We start from the raw sequence: 19,735 nt of genomic DNA, 5'->3' as shown, positions 1-19,735 counted from the left end.
CCTACGGACCGCTTATTGATCAAGCATTTCAAGTCGAGCGGCCATGGCTACCTCTCACATAGCCGACGCACCATGCCTACCTTACGAGTGTAGTGAGCTTACCTTGATTCTTGATCGAGTACCCTCCTCTCTCTTGCATACCGGTAGCTCCACGATCCTTGTGGCAAGCTCAGCAACCTCAATCCCTCTCCCATGAGCTCCATCCTCCATAGCCGCGGACGCGAGAAAAAGGAAGAGAAGAGAAGAGAAGAAGAGAAGAGGAGATGGTGAAGAGCTTCACCCTCGTGATCCCTCACTCCCACACACTCACTCCCTCACACTCTCACACACTCTCTCTCAAGAGCACACACAAGCAAGGAGAAGAGAAGAAGAGAAGAAGAAGAGAGCCACTTTTTGCCACACACAAGAATGAGCTTCTCATTCACTTTTGAACTTTATATACATGCCCTCCCTTCTTTGGGCGGTCATCTCCCTTTTTACAAGGCCGGCCATTGGCCTAAGCCCATTTCTCATTTCCCACCATTCTAATTTATCTTATTCCCAACTAATGCATACAATTTGCACAGGAGCGAGCCTGGCACTCTTTTACAAGGATTCTGGAGCGCTTCCACATTTAATGGTGCGCCTTTTACTCTTTTGCTATCTCGGGGCGACACTGAGATTTTCTAGGGGTCGTGTCCGAACATTTAAATTTTTCGGGGTCTGGTTACCGGTCAAGGCGCCTTTTCCTTCTTTCATCCTGTGCCTTTTTTTATATTTTCTTTTTTCTATTTTCTCGCTCCTCTGCTCCATTTTCCCGCTCCTCTGTGATGCGGTAAATACGGTAAACATTACCGCCCTCCTAGCCAAGTACCAGTTCCATGGCACTGCGGTGGAAAGTAGTGGGATAGTTGGGTCTGCTGCTAAGCAAAACTGGTGGGTAGATGATACAGATTTAAAGGTGAGGGTGTGAATGAGGGGTGATGGATTTTAATGATGATGACCAGGAGAGATTGCGGCGTGCTTTAGGCTTCATGAAGATGCTCGGCATTTCTCACACAGTTGTGGCTTCCATTTTGTGACGGCTGATAGGTTTTCTAGTTGGCTGGTGAAAAATATGTAGCCGATCGTCTTTTGAGCATCAGAAACACTTGATCAATAAGCAATCCCTTAAGAGGATGGTATTGGAGGGATTTATCCTGGAGGAACCCCCCTGAAGTCTGCTTTGACAAAGATATTTTCGTCTTCGCATTGAAGATCTGTCTTTGATTTGAAGATCTTTGTCTTTGATTTCAAGATCTTCAGTGATGTGTTGAAGATCTTCACCCTTGCATTGAAAATCTTCAGGCTTGTGGAATCAATAAGCGATCCGTAGATCTTGAGGCATTAGGCATGCATCTTTGGAAGATGAGGTTCCAAGATCTATGCCAATGGCAGATCTATTACTGAGTACTCCTTTTGCTTGATTTGGTTCAATCATGGTAGCCATCAACAGGCAGATGGTTGGTGGCATGATGCATGTTGGTCTGTCCAATCCAATGCAAAAAAGCTCCTGAAACAGCAGCAATGGTGTCATGTCCGGCACATGGAAAAAGTTTTGGTCATTAAAGGATGCCGTGGGTGATCTTCTTCAGCTGAGTAGCCAGTTCTTGAAACTCGAACATAACCTACAAGAAAAGTTGTGCACTCCCTAAGGGGTGTGTCTGCCTCTCCGTGCAGTGCATGGTGCCCGTGGCAGTGAAACTAGGAGATGGGTCTAACCTTGGGCAAGCCCTTGGTAATGTCCCACACTTGAGGACCCAGTTCGTGTGTCATTGGAGGTGCGGTGCAAGTCTTAGGGTGACAGGTCTGAAAGTCCTGCCCTTGATGTGCCCTAAGTGTGAAGTGGAGAAGGGGCTAGGGAGAACCCTAGGTGCAGTGTGACTGTGGTACACAACAAGGCGAAGGGAAGTTGCAAGCGCATCATGTGAAGTCCTCTCTCTCTTATCTTTGCTTAGTAGTAGATTCATCCCTTGGCTTTGCTATTCTTTGCTGTTGTCTCTTCTTTCCAGTTCACCTTTTTTTTTGTTGCCTTGTGGCTTCTTCTTTTTTTTTTTTGAAGAGGCTATACATAGATGCATGTGATACAAGGGCATGACGGGAGTTTAATCCTCGTCATCTGAATGGCAGGTAGGGAATTGTGGAGGACAAGGGGCTTTGTTAAGGAATCTACGACTCAGCAAGTAGCCCTTGAGATTGAGGCGGGTTTTGAGAGTGGTGGTGGAAAGGAAAGGGTGGTTACACTGTGTGAATTTACTATCACTCATATCCTCAAGCAGTGCAATATAGAAGGATGGCAAAAGAGTAGCGCGCATCATGAGGCGAGTCATGGTGCTGCTATCTATGGCATTGGGGTCGAAGTAAAGGGGTGGAAGGTGGCGTTCTTGAGGTGCAGGCTCTTGGTGGATTAGGACCCTAATTAGTCTAAGATAATTACAGGTTGTTATGAAGGCGGGGTCAGGACAGGATGTGAACTCACTAAGGAATCTATCTATGGAACTGTACAAATTAGGGAGGGTAAATACTAGGGCATCCTTATAGGAGGTGCTATTGGCGTTATAGATGATAGGGAAGTTGAACCTGCCATGGATGGACGGATTAAAATCCACGCCTACCCTTCGAGGATACAGCATGAAAGTGGGGTCATTTCTCTCAGAAGGGAGGGTGTTACAAAACGTCATCCAAGTGTCAAGGTTGACATCAAAAATGCATCTTCTCCAGATGGGTTGGCAATTATAGCCCTCCACCGATCTAGGCACCTGGAGGACCTTATCATGCCAAAATTCGCGATCCTCGGTTCCCCAAGCAGTTGGGTTGGCCTCTCGCTCTGCTAGCCACTTTTCCTTGAGCCTTGCACCCATAGCGATTACATCGTTTACAAGTTCAGTGGCATTACTCTATTTAGTGTAGTGGGAAGCTCGAAGCTCAAGTCGAAGGGGTTGCGGGCACATTCCTGCTGTTCCCAGATGATCAGCTCTGCATGAAATCCAGTGGGGAGGTCCTCAGAGCGCGGTGGGAGAGGGGCAGGTTGTCTTGGGACAGGTCTAATGTTCAGCTTCTTCCTTGCCTTCTCCACCATTTCTCTTCTGCGCTTAGCCAAGGCTGCTTTCCTCTCAGTGGATGTGTCAGTGGGTTGCACTTCCTCTTGTCGTGAAGGAGGGGGTGGTGGGACGTAGTCCTCCTCCTGAGGTCCCAGATCAAACTCTGGTTCTCTGGTTCACCCCCTTCTGCTTGCACGTCTTCTTGCACCTTCTCTTCTGTGAAGCCAAGTTCGTCAATTTCTTACACCGTCAGGCCTACCTGTGTAAGGTATTTTCTTTGCTCCTCTAGGCTCTGCGACGGGCCTCCTAGTTGCAGTGGTACGTGCAGGCCTGCTGTTAGGGCTCTACGTGCAATGGCTAGCTTCTTCTGTAGGAGCAGCTGATCATTGGCCTCATTTTCTTCCGTTTTGGTGGAGTGAAGCAGCGTGTTGAGGAAAGTGTGCTGCTGGGCTATCATAGAGAGTTGGGCAGCCTTTGCCTGATTTTCAGCCAACACTTTATCTCCTTCTGCTTTGGTCAATCGGTGTGCCAGGTCTCGTACCCTCCTTTCGTTGTGGTCATCGCATTTCTTCCCTCTCTTCTCCATATCTTCCAGGCTCTCCCCCTGATGGAGGGTCATAGCCATGAGTCGTTGCTCTTAGTCTTCGAGCTCGCGGTGTAGGCGGGACTGCTCCTGGTGTTCATTGGCGATCTGTGCATTGATCTGATCCAGCATCACCTGCATTCTTCGCACCTGCTCTTCTCTTAGTTGGTCTAGCTCTGCAGTCTCCTGTTTGATCTTCTCAAGCTGGTTTTGTGCCTCCAGGTTGACTGTAGTGAACCGGCCGTTCTTGCGCCACAAGTGAGCAGTGGTCTCCCTCTCTCCATTGAGGCGATCCATTAGTATCACCAATTTTGCTCACTAATTTTTATTTTGATCACTACTGAGTTCAACCTTTCAACAATTATTTATGCTATTTTGATCACTACTGAGTTCAACCTTTCAACAATTATTTATGCCTTCTTGGCCTTCCTCCCCCTCGGAAAGATGAAAATCCTTCCTAGGATTTGAACGAAGTGGTGAGGATATCAAAGGTGATTGTGATGGGGTGTTCCGGCCAACTGCCACTCATAAAATGCAGGGTTGTACTCAGGTTGAGAGTGACGATCGAGTTCACAGGGTTGTACAGAAACTTGGGAGATATAGGTCAAGACATCGTGAAAAATATCTCCGGTATTAAGGCGGCTTGCAACGTGCAGTTCTTCTTCCGTAAGGAATTGGTCAATGTAAGGATGGGCTAGGACCTGGTCATCTAAGTGTTGGTTCCGGGTAATAGCCAAAACTCTAAATGAAAGAGGTGCCACATAAGTAGGATCGTACTCTATGGTCTTGATTGCCCTCCATTGTTCAGCATTTGTCATGATACGACAGCCTTTCTTTTCCCATTGGGTTCGCAAAGTGAACCACTGATGTAAGAACAAGGAAGTTGAGCTTGCAAGTTGCGTGAGCTCATGTAATTCTTGTTCAGGAGCAGATATGAGGTGATTAGTCGCCTGAGAACAGCTTGCTCCTTTGAGATTTCTTTATTTGCTATTAGTTCAACAGCAATCTTGGGGAATTTGACGGTCATAAACTCGTATTCCTCCCAAGTGCATGGTAATGCACGAACATCGGAAGCAAGTGGTTCATCAAGAAGACCTAGGTCCAACCACTCATAACTCCTCGCAAATGAGGTGAAAGTGTGGTCTAACACCTTAATGCAAGTCACAAGGTCATCTCCCGAAGTTTCAGCAAGGTCTTTAGCCAAAGAAAGGAAAGAGCGCACCGCATAGGAAGGCCTAAGACCTGCTGGTGGTGATGGTGCAATTGAGCTAGACAGCACTGACTCCATTGCTGGTGTCATGGGTGTGGCTTTGCACTCCGCAGCACTTTGAAGTGCCGTAGGAAGCTTTGGTGGCATGGAAGTTGTGCTGGGTTCTAAGTGCTCAATCACGGAAGTATTCAACTCTTTTGAGTGAGGTAAGCTTGAGGCTTTTAGCGATTTCTTTGGTCAATAAATTAGCTGGGACTTATGAATCACAGCTGGCAGTGGTTTGCTAACTACGGCCCGGGCGCTATGTTTGCAAGCCTCTCTCACTGGAGTGAGGTTGCTTGGAGATGAGCCTTTAGACTTGCCCTTCTTAGGCACCCAAATCCAGGGGTTGCCTTCATAGTAGCCTTGTGCTCGCAAGAGATCCTTGGGGATCCATTGCGGTGTGGTTGTGTGCCTACGTGGATAGCGTCCAAATTGCCCCTTAGGCCATGATGACTGATTGTTTTGGCGTTTAGAAGCACGTTTGGGTGGTCTACCCGGAGGTGGTCTTTGCCGCTTTGGCACCCATATAAGCTTAAACTCCTTGGCCTTGTGAGCACTCTTGATGGTTTGGGTCTAGGGTCTAGAGCTTGGCGTGAGACTTTAGTGTCCTTCTGTGTAGACTGGAGCGTAAGTGCGATCATAGCGATTTCTACCGATGGCTTCAACTGGAAAGTCGTTACTATGCGTACATTGCCTATAGCAAGATGGATGCGATCTAGATTATAATCCATATTACAATTCGTCTGCTTCTTAAAAGTACGACCTACTAGTGACATACTACCGGCCCCTTTTGTGTTAGGCAACACGTGAAAGAAAGCCGGTCGATAGAAATGACCACTTTGCACTTCCCTAAGAGCGTGTAAGCATTGCCCCCAAATGGGGTGAGTTTGGCATTGGTGGGCTGCAGTTTAGATTGACCAATGCGTGTCCAATGGTCATGCGTCAAGATATTGTAATCGGCACCTTCGTCAATCAAAGCATCAAAAGAATAGGCCTTTTCCGCAGTGACGATGATTCGTAAGTAGGTGGGTGCCACTGCTTCTTCATCTTGATTTGTTATTTCCGTAATAGTAGCCGCGCAGACGTTGACAGGGGCTTCCAACATAGGTGGCTCATGCAATGGGTGGGAAAGAAGTATTTTTTTATGCGACTGCCATTGAAAAAGCCGATTCCTCCGCCGTCGAGCGTCTCTAATTCAACATTGCCCGTTCAACTAATTGCGCGTACTCGAAAAGGTCCCAGTCCATGGAGTTTCATTTTTTGTTTGTGACTCTTCATAGAGTATAGCAGAACGAGATCCCCCTGATCAAAGTCGCGTTGTTTGACATGCTTGTCAAACCACATTTTCCTCCGTGCTTTCTCACAAATCAGCGCATGGGTGGCCAAGAGCCGGGTTTCCGTGAGACGTTCTAGCTCTACCAAGTCATTTGTCCAAGCGTCTCTTCTCTCCCAACGCTCCTGCATTGCTATCCTTAAGCTAGGGACAAAAAACTCTAAGGGCAGAATGGCCTCCGTTCCATAAGTCAGTCTAAAGGGTGTCTGGCCTGTAGCCGTTTTATAAGCCATATGATAGGCCCACAAGGCCGCCATTAACTTGTTGTCCCAGTCACTCCGAGATGTAAATACCACTTTTGTGAGTACATTGACTAGGATTTTATTGGTGGATTCCGCTTATCCGTTAGCCTGAGGGTAATAGGGCGAGGATTTCTTGTGAATGATCAGAAAAGTAGGGAGCAGATGCGATATCACCTCATTAATGAAGTGTGTGCCCTGATCACTTACTAATTCTATTGGACACCCAAACTGTGAAATGACTTGCTCCCACAAGAACTTTGCAGTGGTTCTAGCGTTGTTCTTCCTTGTAGCTCTTGCCTCTGCCCACTTCGTTAGGTAATCAGTGCCACTATGATGTAGCAAGCCTGAGAGTACTGTGTCGCGGGACTGATAGGTCCAATGAAATCGATGCCCCATTTTTCAAAGGGTTGTCGGGCTATGACAAGGGTCAACTCCATTTTATCTTTGCACATGGGCACCTTGGTTCTTTGGCATTTTTTGCAATGCTTCACAAATTTAGCAGCATCATGGAATAGGGTGGGCCACCATAGTTGGGATTGCAGCACCTTTCGGGTTGTTGTATCACCGCTAAAGTGTCCTCCAGTGATTCCGCCGTGTGCTTCTTTCAATGCATCGTGCATCTCGTGCTCACACATATATCTGCACAACAAACCGTCTTATCCTAACCTATAGAGTTGGCCGACTATCAATTGGTATGGTTGGATTTTCAAAATAAGTCTCCTCAGCCTGGCCTTCTCAATTGGTCTCTCAGGTAATCTGTTCTCCAGCACCTGAACTACATCATCAGCCCAATATGGCATCAGATCAGCTTTAAACAATTCTCTCTCACTAAATAGGTTAAAGAGATGAGCATCCGGTAAATCGTCAGGTATGCCTTGTCTAGCGGCTTCTCCTGTGGGTATGCAGGACATATGGTCAGCCATGTAATGTTGCTTTCCTTTACGTACAACCAAAGAGAAGTCAAATTCCAATAGGAGAAGTAACTATCTAGCTATGCGTCCTGTAGCGCAAGGCTTGTTCACAAGATAGAGCAAGGCTTGAAGACGAAGGGAGTGGCCAACAGATAATGCCTAAATTTCTTTACAGCAAATACAATGGCCAACCCCTCCCTTTCTATGGTGGAATAATTCATCTCAGTCTCTGTGAGCTGCCTGCTAGCAAAACTCACTGGGTAGTCTAAGTTATGTTCACCAGGCTGGCATAACACGGCCCCAATAGCAAACTTAGAGGCGTCTATGTGCACATGAAACGTTATGTTCCAGTCTGGGGCTCGTAAGATTGGTGCAGTGGTAAGATCCTTCTTCAACTCTTCATATGTGCGTTGGCATTCCTCAGTCCACTCGAACACGATCAATATCTTGTACAATGGTCTAGCAATCAGTGCGTAATTTAGTACAAAGCGGCGATAGTATCCAGTATATCCTAAGAAACACTAAACTCCCTTGTAGTTATTGGGTGGCGGAAGGTCAACAATGACTCTGACTTTTGAAAAGTCCGTGGCGATGCCGTTCTTTGACACCACGTACCCTAGGATACATCCATGTTTCACCCAGAACTGGCACTTCAAGGGATTCAACGAGAGGTTGTATAACCGACACCATTCAAAGATAGCTCTCAATTTCTCTAAGTGTTCGGCCCAACTAGAGTGTACACATAAGTCGTCTACAAACACCTCTAGTTCGCGCCTAAGCATATCTTTGAAGATAGTGCACATTAAGCGTTGGAAAGTCGCAGGTGCATTCATCAGCCCAAAGCGCATGACGATGTAGGCGAATACATCCCATTCCGTGGCGAAGGCAGTCTTGTGCCTGTCATCGGGGTGCACTTGCACTTGATTGTAGCCCGAGAAGCCGTCCAAAAAACTGTAGGCCTCTTTACCTACTACCCTCTCAAGCATGTGCTCGGTGTATGGTAAAGGATAGTTATCCCTCTTCGTAGCGGCATTAACTTTCTTGTAATTAACGCACACTCAGATTTTTTCGTTCTTCTTCATCACAATCACAATCAGTGACACGCAGTCCGTGTGCTCAATCTCATATATGAATCCCACCTTCATGAGCTTATCAATCTCCTCGTTTACTGCATGGGCGTGTTTGGGATTCATGGGGTAAGGTCTTTGCTTTGTTGGCACTGCATCAGGGACCGTTGGGATATTATGAGTCACAACCCTAGGGTCGACCCCTTTAAGCTCTTCCAATGTCCAGGAAAATACATCAATATACTCTTGCAAGACTGCCACAAGTTTGGCCTCCTCATCCTCGGTCAAATCGTCTACAATGAATACAGGTCTTGGCTTTTCGCCCTCCCTAGCCAAGTTGACTTCCTTGACTTTGGCGGATCCTTCGATCGGTTCACTAGCTTGGCCCTGCCTCTTCGCACCTAGCAGAATCACTACTCTGTCACCCTTTTTAAATTTTATAAATCATTTGGGTAGATCCTGCAGTTTCTTTTGCCTCTCTGCTTCTGAGTCCTTCGCTCGCGTCCTGGCCTCCTCCTTTAATCTCCTGCGCCTTAGGTGGACTGGCCAGTCCCCTTTTGTGCATTTGACCTTAGAGAGTTGGGGTATCTCGGGATCACTCTCAATGCTGACTTCCGACTCTGAGTTAAACTCACATCCCTCGCTCGAGGAAGGAGTTTCCCCAGGGGTTCGTAGTTCAGTAGGTGCATCCGTCTTGAGTACTGGGATCACCCATGGTCGTGCTACTCCAGCTTGCTCGTAATCCAAGGCTCCCATGTGTTCTAGCCAGGATCTATCGCACTCTATACGCATGACTCCTTTTTCACTCCAATTCGTCCTTTCCTTCCTGGGTCTCGGGTCTGCCTTGATTTGTTCTATCGTTCTCCCTTCTGTGTCATACTCTACTATATCTATCCCTTCCTCACTTCCATCTCCTGTAGAGTAGCAGTCCTCATATTCCTCGTCGTCAGAGTCTTGCTCTTCAGACCATTCATCATCGCCTAAGCTTTCCTCTCCAGTCTCCTTGTCGTCAGTAACTAAAGACCAATTGTATAACAAATTCAGATCGTGGACTTTGGTCCATTTCCATTCTGGCTTAGTCAACAAATCATGTAGAGGCTTTAGGTTGGCAGTCAAGTTGCCCTTCAGTGTGTCTGTCAGATACTCTATGATTTCCTGAAGCTCTAGCTTATTGCTGGGGATATGGAACGAGGCTGGTTTCCTTGGGTTGAGTGAGCTTCATGCCATCATGCAGAGTGGCACAGTTGGATCCTCTATTGGCATGGTTGCGGCTTTAGCAGCCTGCCAATATAGTTCTTCCTCATCTGAGAATGGTAGGTCAATGGTTGCCAAGACGTGCATCCAATCCCGCTCATCCTCAGGGCAGGGAATATATTTAGTGAGTGATCCATAGGGTTTGGTCGTTTGAGCATTGCCTTTCAGCATGGCTGAGATGGCATTTAGGTCAACGAGGGTCGTTTTCCAAGTGTCCATCTCTACCCTTACTACTTCAATTCTGCTCCCTAGTAAGATCAAACCATTCCCCCAATCTTCAATGACTCGAGCGTTTCTCATCCAAGGTCGGCCTAGCAGTATGTCGTAGTCCACTCCCTTCATGACAATGAAGTTCACGGAAAACCGCACACTTGCAATCTTTACTGGCCAGTTCTTTAAGACTCCAAATGGCCTTATCTTCATTCCATTTGCTAACGTGACATTGAACCTGGCAGTCTCTACAGGAGGGTTTCCCCATGCCTCTAAAACTGCATGGCTCAGTATGCTAATACCGGCGCCAGTGTCTACAATTCCTTTCCGCGTCATATCTCCTAAGGCTAGAACAGGTAGGACTACATGCATTTCAGTGCCTTCCCAGAAAGCATTGATGTGCAATGACTTAGGAGTTGAGTGTAGAGTTAGACTGGGGATTTGCGTAACTGCATCATGATCTTGCTGATCAGCACCCGTAAGTCCTGTGTGTCCCTCCACCAAATCTTTTAACTCCTGCCATAAAGAAGGATTCTGCCTAAGCAGGTCTTCTACGCTTAGAGTTACTGGGGTGGACAGCAAGGTTGCAAGGGAACTGCTGGGCTCTTGTCTTCCCCTAAGGCTAGCACTCCTGGCCCATGCATTCTGTCTGCCTTGGTAAGTCCCCCTTTGGCCTTGCTACTGAGTTGCCCCCTGTGGCAAGGATACACTTTTAGTTTGTGGTTTTGTGGGTGAGACTGGTATGCTCACGCTGGAAAAATTGTCCATTGGATCCTCTAGTATGGGTTCAGCATCCTTGAGGTGCTCCTGGGCATCCTTGACCCACTCCTTGACTTTGGCTATAGCTTCGAGTTACCGTTTGGGATGGGGATATTCCCCTACCTTGGCACTCCCTAGCTCAGCTGTCTTTGGGGCTGAGGTCTCTGCCTCTGCATCCGAGACCTTCTTTCCAGCAGGCAGAGTCGTAGCACTCTCGATTTTTAGTGCGACTTTAACTTCCGATCTCTTCTTCTTCTGCCTGCGGCTTTTCTTCCCTACCGAGGCTGCGTCAAGGTTGCTAGGTCCTGGCAGAGAGATGCCTGCCTGCCTTGTTTGAGCTCGCGTCATAACCTGTAGTGGGATAGGTGTGTCCTCACTATCAAAGGTTTCCACTCCAAACATCCCCAGAGGTACTGATGGTACGCTGGCAGAGCTAGATGATGGTTTCCTCCTAGGACAATCAGGAAACAGGTGAGTGATCCTACATTCTGTGCATCGGAGATCCGCTTTGTCCTTGTTAGCCTGTTCCTTCTCTGGGCAACGTAATGAAATGTAGCCTGGATGACCGCAGGTCTAGCATGTGATCGGATCTTGGCTTGGCCCTCCAAAGCCTCTGCCTCTTCCTCTACCTAATGCCATTACCGGCATCGGCCGATAGTCCATCAGGACTGGGTTGCCCTCCTTGTCATAGGATATATACGGGTTGACATATGTTTCCTCTTCACTAGACTCTTCCACATAGTGAACTGGAGCATCGCTCGGTGGGTGGGTTACAAAAGGCCCTGGTGGTCTTGGTATACCTGTTGGGTTCATCTCCAGCCTAGGTACTGCAGGTCTTGAGTCATTTGGTACAGGGAGTGCCAATTGGGCTCCCCTCCCAAAGAAATTGGGTGGTCTATTACCTAAGTACGGAGGATTGTACTGCTGTGCATATGGGAATCTCCTCGGCATCCTGCAATGCAATGCATCATGCCCGAATCTACCACAATTTGAGCATGGCCTAGATCTAGGATCTTGGCATTCAGCTGGGAGGTGATTACCGCCATAGTATATACACTGTACCTGCGATCACACATGCTTCCTTATCAGTTCCTACAGTCGTGCAATCTCCATTTTCATCTCTGCTATCTCCTGGCCTTGGTCCATACTCTTCCCCTTTTCCTGCACACTAACGATTGCTTTTTCTCCCGAAATAGTTGATCTCTCTGGATCCCTCTGATTTGCACTTTCTCGGTTGGTAGTCCTCATGCTTCGTTCCCTAAGATGATCATCTACACGTATTGCCTCTTCAAAAACTCTAGCTAGCACATCTCGTTGCAAGGTAGAGTTACTGGCCAAAGCCTTGTAGAGCTCCTCACTCCAAATTTCGTTCATGAATATTGTAGACACTGCCCTCTCAGTAGGTCGTTCATTGGCAAGGATCCTTTTGAATAGGCTACGCACATGAGTGACGTAGTCCCTGACGTCTTCCTTCTCCCTTTGCTGATATTCATCAACCAGACGATGAGGTTGTCAGAATAACCTGCCTTCGAGAATCTTTTGATGAAGAGGCCCTTAAAGTGAGAAAAGTTTGTGCGTTCTGCGTCATCGAGGCTAGAATACCAGATTCTCCCCTTATCGCCTAAGCATAGGCCAAAAGCTTGAGAGCATTACGCAAGGTCAGTAAGACTGTTTGCTTCGCATACTTACTCGAACTGCTCCATGAAGCTGTATGGGTCACTGCTAGGTTTATACTTCGCTAGCTGTTTTGCTACAATAGGGATTATAGCCTGCCCTTTAGCCCCTTGCGTGACTCCCAATCCTGAGAGTAGTGCGGTGGCTAGGGCTGTAGCACTCTACTCAACGGATGTATTGTCCATGAGTCGCTTGGCTACAAGTTCGCTCAATGTCATGTCAGCCTCTGTTGCCTATTCCCTTTCTTCATTCGGTCCAAATTTGGCTGCCCCAGCTAGGTCTAGCACCCTCCTAGCCTCTGTTAGAAATGCGGGATCTAGAGCATGGCATAACCGGAAGCTATGGAGGATGGAAGGAGAAGTGTAGACTCATGATGGAATGGACACTGTTTGTTACACAAGTGAATTAGGTTCCAAGATTGAGACTTGGACTCATAAACACAATCTTGTGTATGTAGACAATGACATTGACACTTTACTGAAATGAAAAGAGTACTATCATTGCATTAAGAAAGGAAGCAAGTACAATGCTTTATAGGAAAGTAGGAAACTGCAGTAGGCACCATTGTGCATATGGGATAAGTTAGCCTGTATGTCCTTGACCTTGAGACTCCATACAAAGAGGCTGTTTGAGTGTGATTGCTGATTCTCAACACCCCTCCTCAATCACAACTAGGAAAGGCACAAAGTGTGTAGAGGCTGTAATGAGAACCACTTGCAAAGTGTGGGCATACCACAGACATGGCAATACACCAGAGGCTGTTGCAGAAAAAGCTAAGTGTGGGTACCATAAACATGGTGAACATCCAGAGGCTGTAACAGGGGCCTCACAAAGTGTACAGGGATTGTAATGCCAAGTTACATAAGGAGTTTTACAAAGCTTATGGCAGGAAGCATTAGGGCAAGGAAAATACAAGGCTATTAAAACAGTCTATCAGAATTATGAGAGTACAAGGACTGATGAGTCTTGTCCTTCCGATCCTGGTGATCTTCATCTTCTTCTTCCTTTGCTTCATTTTCTTCTTCTTCTTTGACTGCGACTAGATAGGCCTTTTGGGATCTCTTTCTTGCGTGGCAGAACTTCTCGGTGTGTCCGATCCTTTTGCAGAAGTCACAAAAAAGCTGATCTTTCTTGCCTTTGTACCTGTTGCCAACATATAATGCATGCTCATCTCTAGAGGTACTTGGTTCTTCTTTAGTTTTTAGCTTCTTTTCTTCTTCTAACAGTGATGCCTGGATATCAACAAGTTCAGGATTTGGCATGTTGATTAAAGTTGTTGATACATTATTATATTCAGGAGGCAAACTCTTAAGTAGAACACCGATGCAAACATCTTCATCCATTTTAATGTTGATTCCTGCAAGTTGAGTTAGGAGTCCTTTCATGTAATTAAGATGTGTGGCAAGTGATGTCCTGGACTTCATTTCAAGCCTGAAGAATTCAATTAGGAGACCATACTTTGATGATTTAGATTGTGCACCGAACAGGGTGTCAAGTCTTTTCCATGTATCCTGTGAGGTCTCACAGTTATCCACATGATGGATATAACTGTCGTCTAGCTCCAATTTGATAATGGCCTGGGCTCTGTCATCATTCTTTTGCCAAGTAGTTGCAAGGTCCGCGTCCCGAGGTTTCTTCTCTTTGCCATTTGTGATGGCCCAGAGACCCTTCTTCATCAGGATGAGCTTGATGCGGGTTTGCCAAGTGTGGAACCCGACTCCTTTGAATGGAGCATTTGGAGAGTCTTTTCCCATGTTAGATTTACGGGAACAGTAGCAAATCAACTTCAGACTTATTAGATTTGAGCAACAGAAGAATTGATTGAGAGACACAAGTGTTAAAAAACACTAACTGAGTGTCAATGAATACCAAATCTGCAAAAGTCTTTTACTCCAAGTGATCTTCCCCTTCTTGATTTGATGCTGATGCCTTCATATCTGAGTGACAGTACTTTAATGAACTTCAGAGAGTATTGCTCAGTGTTTAAAATCACTGTTGATAACTTCAGTGAGAGAAACAGTGAAAAATGTCAAGATTTTGAAGCTTTGGCTATGGTGGAATTAGGGTTTCTGAGACAGGGGCCTGGTTTTTTGCTGATTGCAGGAGCTACAGTGGATCATTTTCAAAACTTTTTACATATCTAGGAAGCTTATGTCATGGGCTACCAAAGCCCCATCATGATCATCAACATCGTGGTCAGTATGCAGCGCGCAGGTGCCGCGAACAGAATCGGCGCAGATCTGGACAGCGAGGTCGAATTTGAGCAATGCTGGAGCTGTAGATCACCAATCTTGGTGTTTAAAGTGACAGGAAGCTGCGCCCTGAGCCAAGGAACATTTCTCCAGAAGAAATCGTGTTGAAATTCTTCCTGGTTGAAGAGTTATGGAAGCTCCAAGCAAGGTAGGTCCTGTCTGGCTATGGCAGACACAGAACAGAGATTGGGGATTTTCACAATGCTGAGCTCCAGATGGTCCAATGTCCTAGATTGATGTGATACAGGGAAGCTTTATGAGTTGGGGAATACTTTTCCAGAAGGAAGCTCCAAGAGATTTGACCTGTGGAGTGAGATATAAGCAGTTCAATCTGACAGGGTGCTGCTGGCTATGGCTGCCATGGAAGCTTCAGTGAGAGTAGAGTTGAGAAAAGAAGTCATACACTGACACTGAGCTGGATGGAGGTTCAGAAGAATCAAGAGAGGCTGGAGAAGCAATGCCATGCCCAACTGGGCTCTGATACCATGTTAGAAATGCGGGATCTAGAGCATGGCATAACCGGAAGCTATGGAGGATGGAAGGAGAAGTGTAGACTCATGATGGAATGGACACTGTTTGTTACACAAGTGAATTAGGTTCCAAGATTGAGACTTGGACTCATAAACACAATCTTGTGTATGTGGACAATGACATTGACACTTTACTAAAATGAAAAGAGTACTATCATTGCATTAAGAAAGGAAGCAAGTACAATGCTTTATAGGAAAGTAGGAAACTGCAGTAGGCACCATTGTGCATATGGGATAAGTTAGCCTGTATGTCCTTGACCTTGAGACTCCATACAAAGAGGCTGTTTGAGTGTGATTGCTGATTCTCAACAGCCTCGTATATATCTACGTCTTGCTGTAGCTTTCTAGCCCTTTGTTCGTGGTTATAGGCAATTATGCCTTCTAGCGCTCTCCTGATTGCTCTTCTCTCTTCTTCGAGGCTTGCTACCACTTCTTCTACAGGTCTGCCCTGGATCACGGTCCTAGTAAGTAAATCATAGTCATGGACCAGCTCCTGTACTGAGACTGGGAATTCTTCTAGGTCTAGCGGGTCCTCTCCTCTCAGTCACCTCTTGATCCTGACATTGTTTCTGCCTCCAATTCCACAAGGCCGTCGATCAGTTCGAGTAGTTCTGGCAGCGCCCGATCCTCTATGTTGTCGTCTTCTAGATCCTCGCATCCACTTAATGTCCTCCTGGGTCCTAACCATGTTTGTCTGCTAAGTCTTGGGGTTCACTCCTATTGGTGGGTTCCTTTAATGATTATGTTCGAGTGTATTCCTTGTTATTACAACCAATCCTCAAATTATGTACACTCAGTGTGGTATCTATGCATTCAGTGCGAAATCAGGCTTTCTGCTCTTTCAGTGCACAACCAATGTGGCCTACTGTGTGTGCTGGATTACGACACTCAAGTGCAATGTCAATACTACCTTCAGCTCTTGGCCACTAGGTATGAGGTCATCACATGGCTGCCTGGTTAAAATCTGGGTCTCTGCTACGTCTCTCAGGTATGTTGGGGTTTGATGTCTGGTCTGTTGTTGCGACTAGGCTACGACAACACACTCTGCTAGGTTTCCTAGCCACACGGTGAGGTTTTCTATGATTTTCTCACACCTACAGGGTCGCACTAGTGTCGGCAATGCGGGTCTGAGCTTAAATCATTAAAATAATGTCAAAAAATGCATTCGACCAAAATTGGCCCTAATGGCAAGGTTCGAATCCCAGAATCGGCGTCTGAACCACCGAAGTCCAAATGTCTCGTTCGGCCAGGACGAAGGCCTAGGACGAAGGCCGAATGGTTGAGTCCGAGGGCCAAAGGCCGAATATCCAAGTCTGAGGGTGCCGAATGGCCAGGTTCGGGTGGGCCGATTCGACCGTCTGAACACCAAACGGCCAAATCCCAAATTCAGAGGGGCCGAACCGTCGAAGCCCGAATGATAAGGTCCGAATGGTTAGATGGCCCAAAGGTCGAACTCCGAAGCCCGAAGGCCTTCGTTCGGGCGGGCCGAAGCCCGAAGCCCGAATGGCACGGCCGAATGCCCGAAGGCCGAATGCCCGAACCCTAGGTTCGGGGCAGCCAACTGCCCGATTCTGGGGTTCGGACATCCGAATGCATCGGGGTCGGTGCACTTCCGACAATGAAAATTGTGCCGAATCTAGTGTTTTGCTGATGATTAGCTATTCTAGGCTGTTAAATACACACAAGGGCATGCTGGGGAAGAGATTTGTATACCTGTAGCACCCCGAAAGTGTGATCGAAGGGCATCTGCTCCTCTCCTGTGCCTATAGCTCTCTCACTCTCTCTTGCTCTCTCTTAACTAAGTCAGAATGCAAATGAGCTCTTCTCCCCTTACCCCAGCCTTACATAGCATTGCCCAACCACTCTCTAACCTTAGAGCCTTTCCCCGTTGTGATTTTCCCCTTAAAACACGATTTTTGCCTTCTTTTTCTTATTGCAACCAGATTTACAGCAGCAAAAACCCTACCATTTCAGTTTCGAATCTTAATCCTATCCTACCTAATGCTAATAGAAAATCACAAAACCAAGCATGAGTTGTATTTTACCTACTCAAGCACTTATCAAAAAACTCAAAATACTTACTTGTTCCAACGATTAAACCTCCTAAATCTCCTATCTATCTCAAGCACCGTTTCAGGCAAAGGCCCTACTCCTATGCTCGATTTGATGTGCGCAGTGCTCAAGGCTCGATTCCGTCGGTCCTGGCAATGGAACCAAAATGAAGGGGAAGCTACGAGCTCTACCCCGAGACCTACAGACCGCTTATTGATCAAGCATTTCAAGCCGAGCGACCATGGCTACCTCTCACATAGCTAATGCGCCATGCCTACCTTACGAGTGTAGTGAGCTTACCTTGATGCTCGATCGAGTACCCTCCTCTCTCTTGCACACCGGTAGCTCCACGATCCTTGTGGCAAGCTCAAGCAACCTCAATCCCTCTCCCATGAGCTCCATCCTCCATAGCCGCAAGTGCGAGAAAAAGGAAGAGAAGAGAAGAGAAGAAGAGAAGAGGAGATAGTGAAGAGCTTCACCCTCGCGATCCCTCACTCCACACACTCTCACACTCTCTCTCTCAAGAGCACACACAAGCAAGGAGAAGAGAAGAAGAGAAGAAGAAGAGAGCCACTTTTTGCCACACACAAGAATGAGCTTCTCATTCACTTTTGAACTTTATATACATGCCCTCCCTTCTTTGGGCGGTCATCCCCTTTTTTACAAGGCCGGCCATTGGCCTAAGCCCATTTCTCATTTCCCACCATTCTAATTTATCCTATTCCCAACTAATGCATACAATTTGCACAGGAGCAAGCCTGGCACTCTTTTACAAGGATTCGGGAGCGCTTCCACATTTAATGGTGCGTCTTTTACTTTTTTGCTGTTGACACTGAGACTTTCTAGGGGTCGTGCCTGAACATTTAAATTTTTCGGGGTCTGGTTACCGGTCAAGGCGCCTTTTCCTTCTTTTATCCTATGCCTTTTTTGCTATTTTCTTTTTTCCATTTTTCCACTCCTCTGCTCCATTTTTCCGCTCCTCTGTGCTGCGGTAAATACGGTAAACACTAACTTACATGACTTTTGAGACTCCTATCATCATCTAGTTTGGAATTCTCTTTATCTCCTATGTGAACTAGAAGAGCAAATATTTGTCCACTTTAATATTGTAGTAGTTTTCCCATTAAAAATTGGTGGGGGGAGTGAGAGAGAGAGAAAGATTATGCGGCTCGCTTTGAACTTTCTTTCCACTAGGAAGGGGGTTATCGATAACCCCTTCGCAACTTTTTAAAACCCCACTCCATCATCTCTCTAAGTTGATATGAAATTCTTTTTCGCCAGACAAGGCTTGCCAACAACCCCTTCTTGGTGGAAAAAAAACCAAAAGTTGCCTCTACCACCTCTTTGAGGGAACTTACGAAAAAAAATTTGACTAGGAAGGAGCTATCGGCAACCCCTTGTTCACTGAAAAAAATTCCATTTTTCCTTTCTGTGCTTATGGGATTCTGAACACCTCTACCTAGAGCATACATCATTTGTCTATCTTCTAGCCTCTTCAGGGCATACATCTAGCCTCTATGGGCAAGCATCATTTGCTATTCTCAACAACCCCCCTCAAATGATGAGTCTCTACCCTTGCTGGCTTTTGCCCCCCTACATGATGACATGGCGTGGAAGACTAGCTCTTTGGCAGCCTAGTCAAGTTAAGCTTGAAACTTTACATTTTCGGTGGGGTTTGTTACATCCATTATGGGAAAGATCTCCTTTGGAAAAACATGATCCATGATGGAAAACTTTTGCAAAACATTTTGTTTGTAGCAACGGAAAGTATCTTCTTATTCATGCTTCTTTGGCATTCTTTGAACTTCTTCTTTGTCTTCATGCTCTTTTTGTCCTTCTACATCTTCTTTTTATCCCTTTTATAGGCCCTGGTTCTCTAGTGAATTTACCTCCCTTTGCTTTACTATCTTACAAACATCTTCAATTGCAACACCAAAATGTCCAAAGCCTGTTCCTAAGCCATATTTGCCAATCCCATAATTGTAAGTTAGCTCAACGACAAAATGAGAATCCTCGAGGCAATATCTAAGGAATGCATCGGTATATCTTTCCTCTGGATTATCCCGCTTTCTTAGCAGCTTCATGCCCAGGCACTCTGTGTAGAGCTTGATGGTTTTGTCGAGATATCCAACCCCATAGACAACATGAAGAAGTCATCTATTATCTCTTTTAGAATACTCTAAAGTGCTCTCTTTTTTAGTGGTAGCTCCAGATGTGGGCATATCTGCTTTAACACAAAATCGGTAAGGGCTATGCCGACTCTGAAATCTATCAAAAAAGAAACCTTGAAATATGTGAGAAGCTATGGACAGGCGTGGACTGATGCACGGCAAGTTGTGGAGAAGCGATGCCGCACTAAGCCTGAGGTTGCAGCGGCGATGAGGCAAGAGACGAGGAGGTGAATGCCACAGCTCACCTGAGGGCAGGGGAGGAGGAGGAGGAGGCCATGGAGGAGAGGTAATGTTGGAGGCAATGCTGAGCTGCCATGGGCAGAAGGCCGCCTTGAAAGGCCACAATTCTGCTAGATTGGAAATTATATCAGCTACTCCGATAGCAA

The sequence above is a fragment of the Lygodium microphyllum genome, chromosome 8, assembly GCF_053477565.2.
Source record: "Lygodium microphyllum isolate KBCC chromosome 8, Lygodium_microphyllum_v1.1.10, whole genome shotgun sequence".
NCBI lineage: Eukaryota > Viridiplantae > Streptophyta > Polypodiopsida > Schizaeales > Lygodiaceae > Lygodium > Lygodium microphyllum.
The sequence above is the reverse complement of the archived record's forward strand: the minus strand, read 5'-3'. Positions refer to the sequence as shown.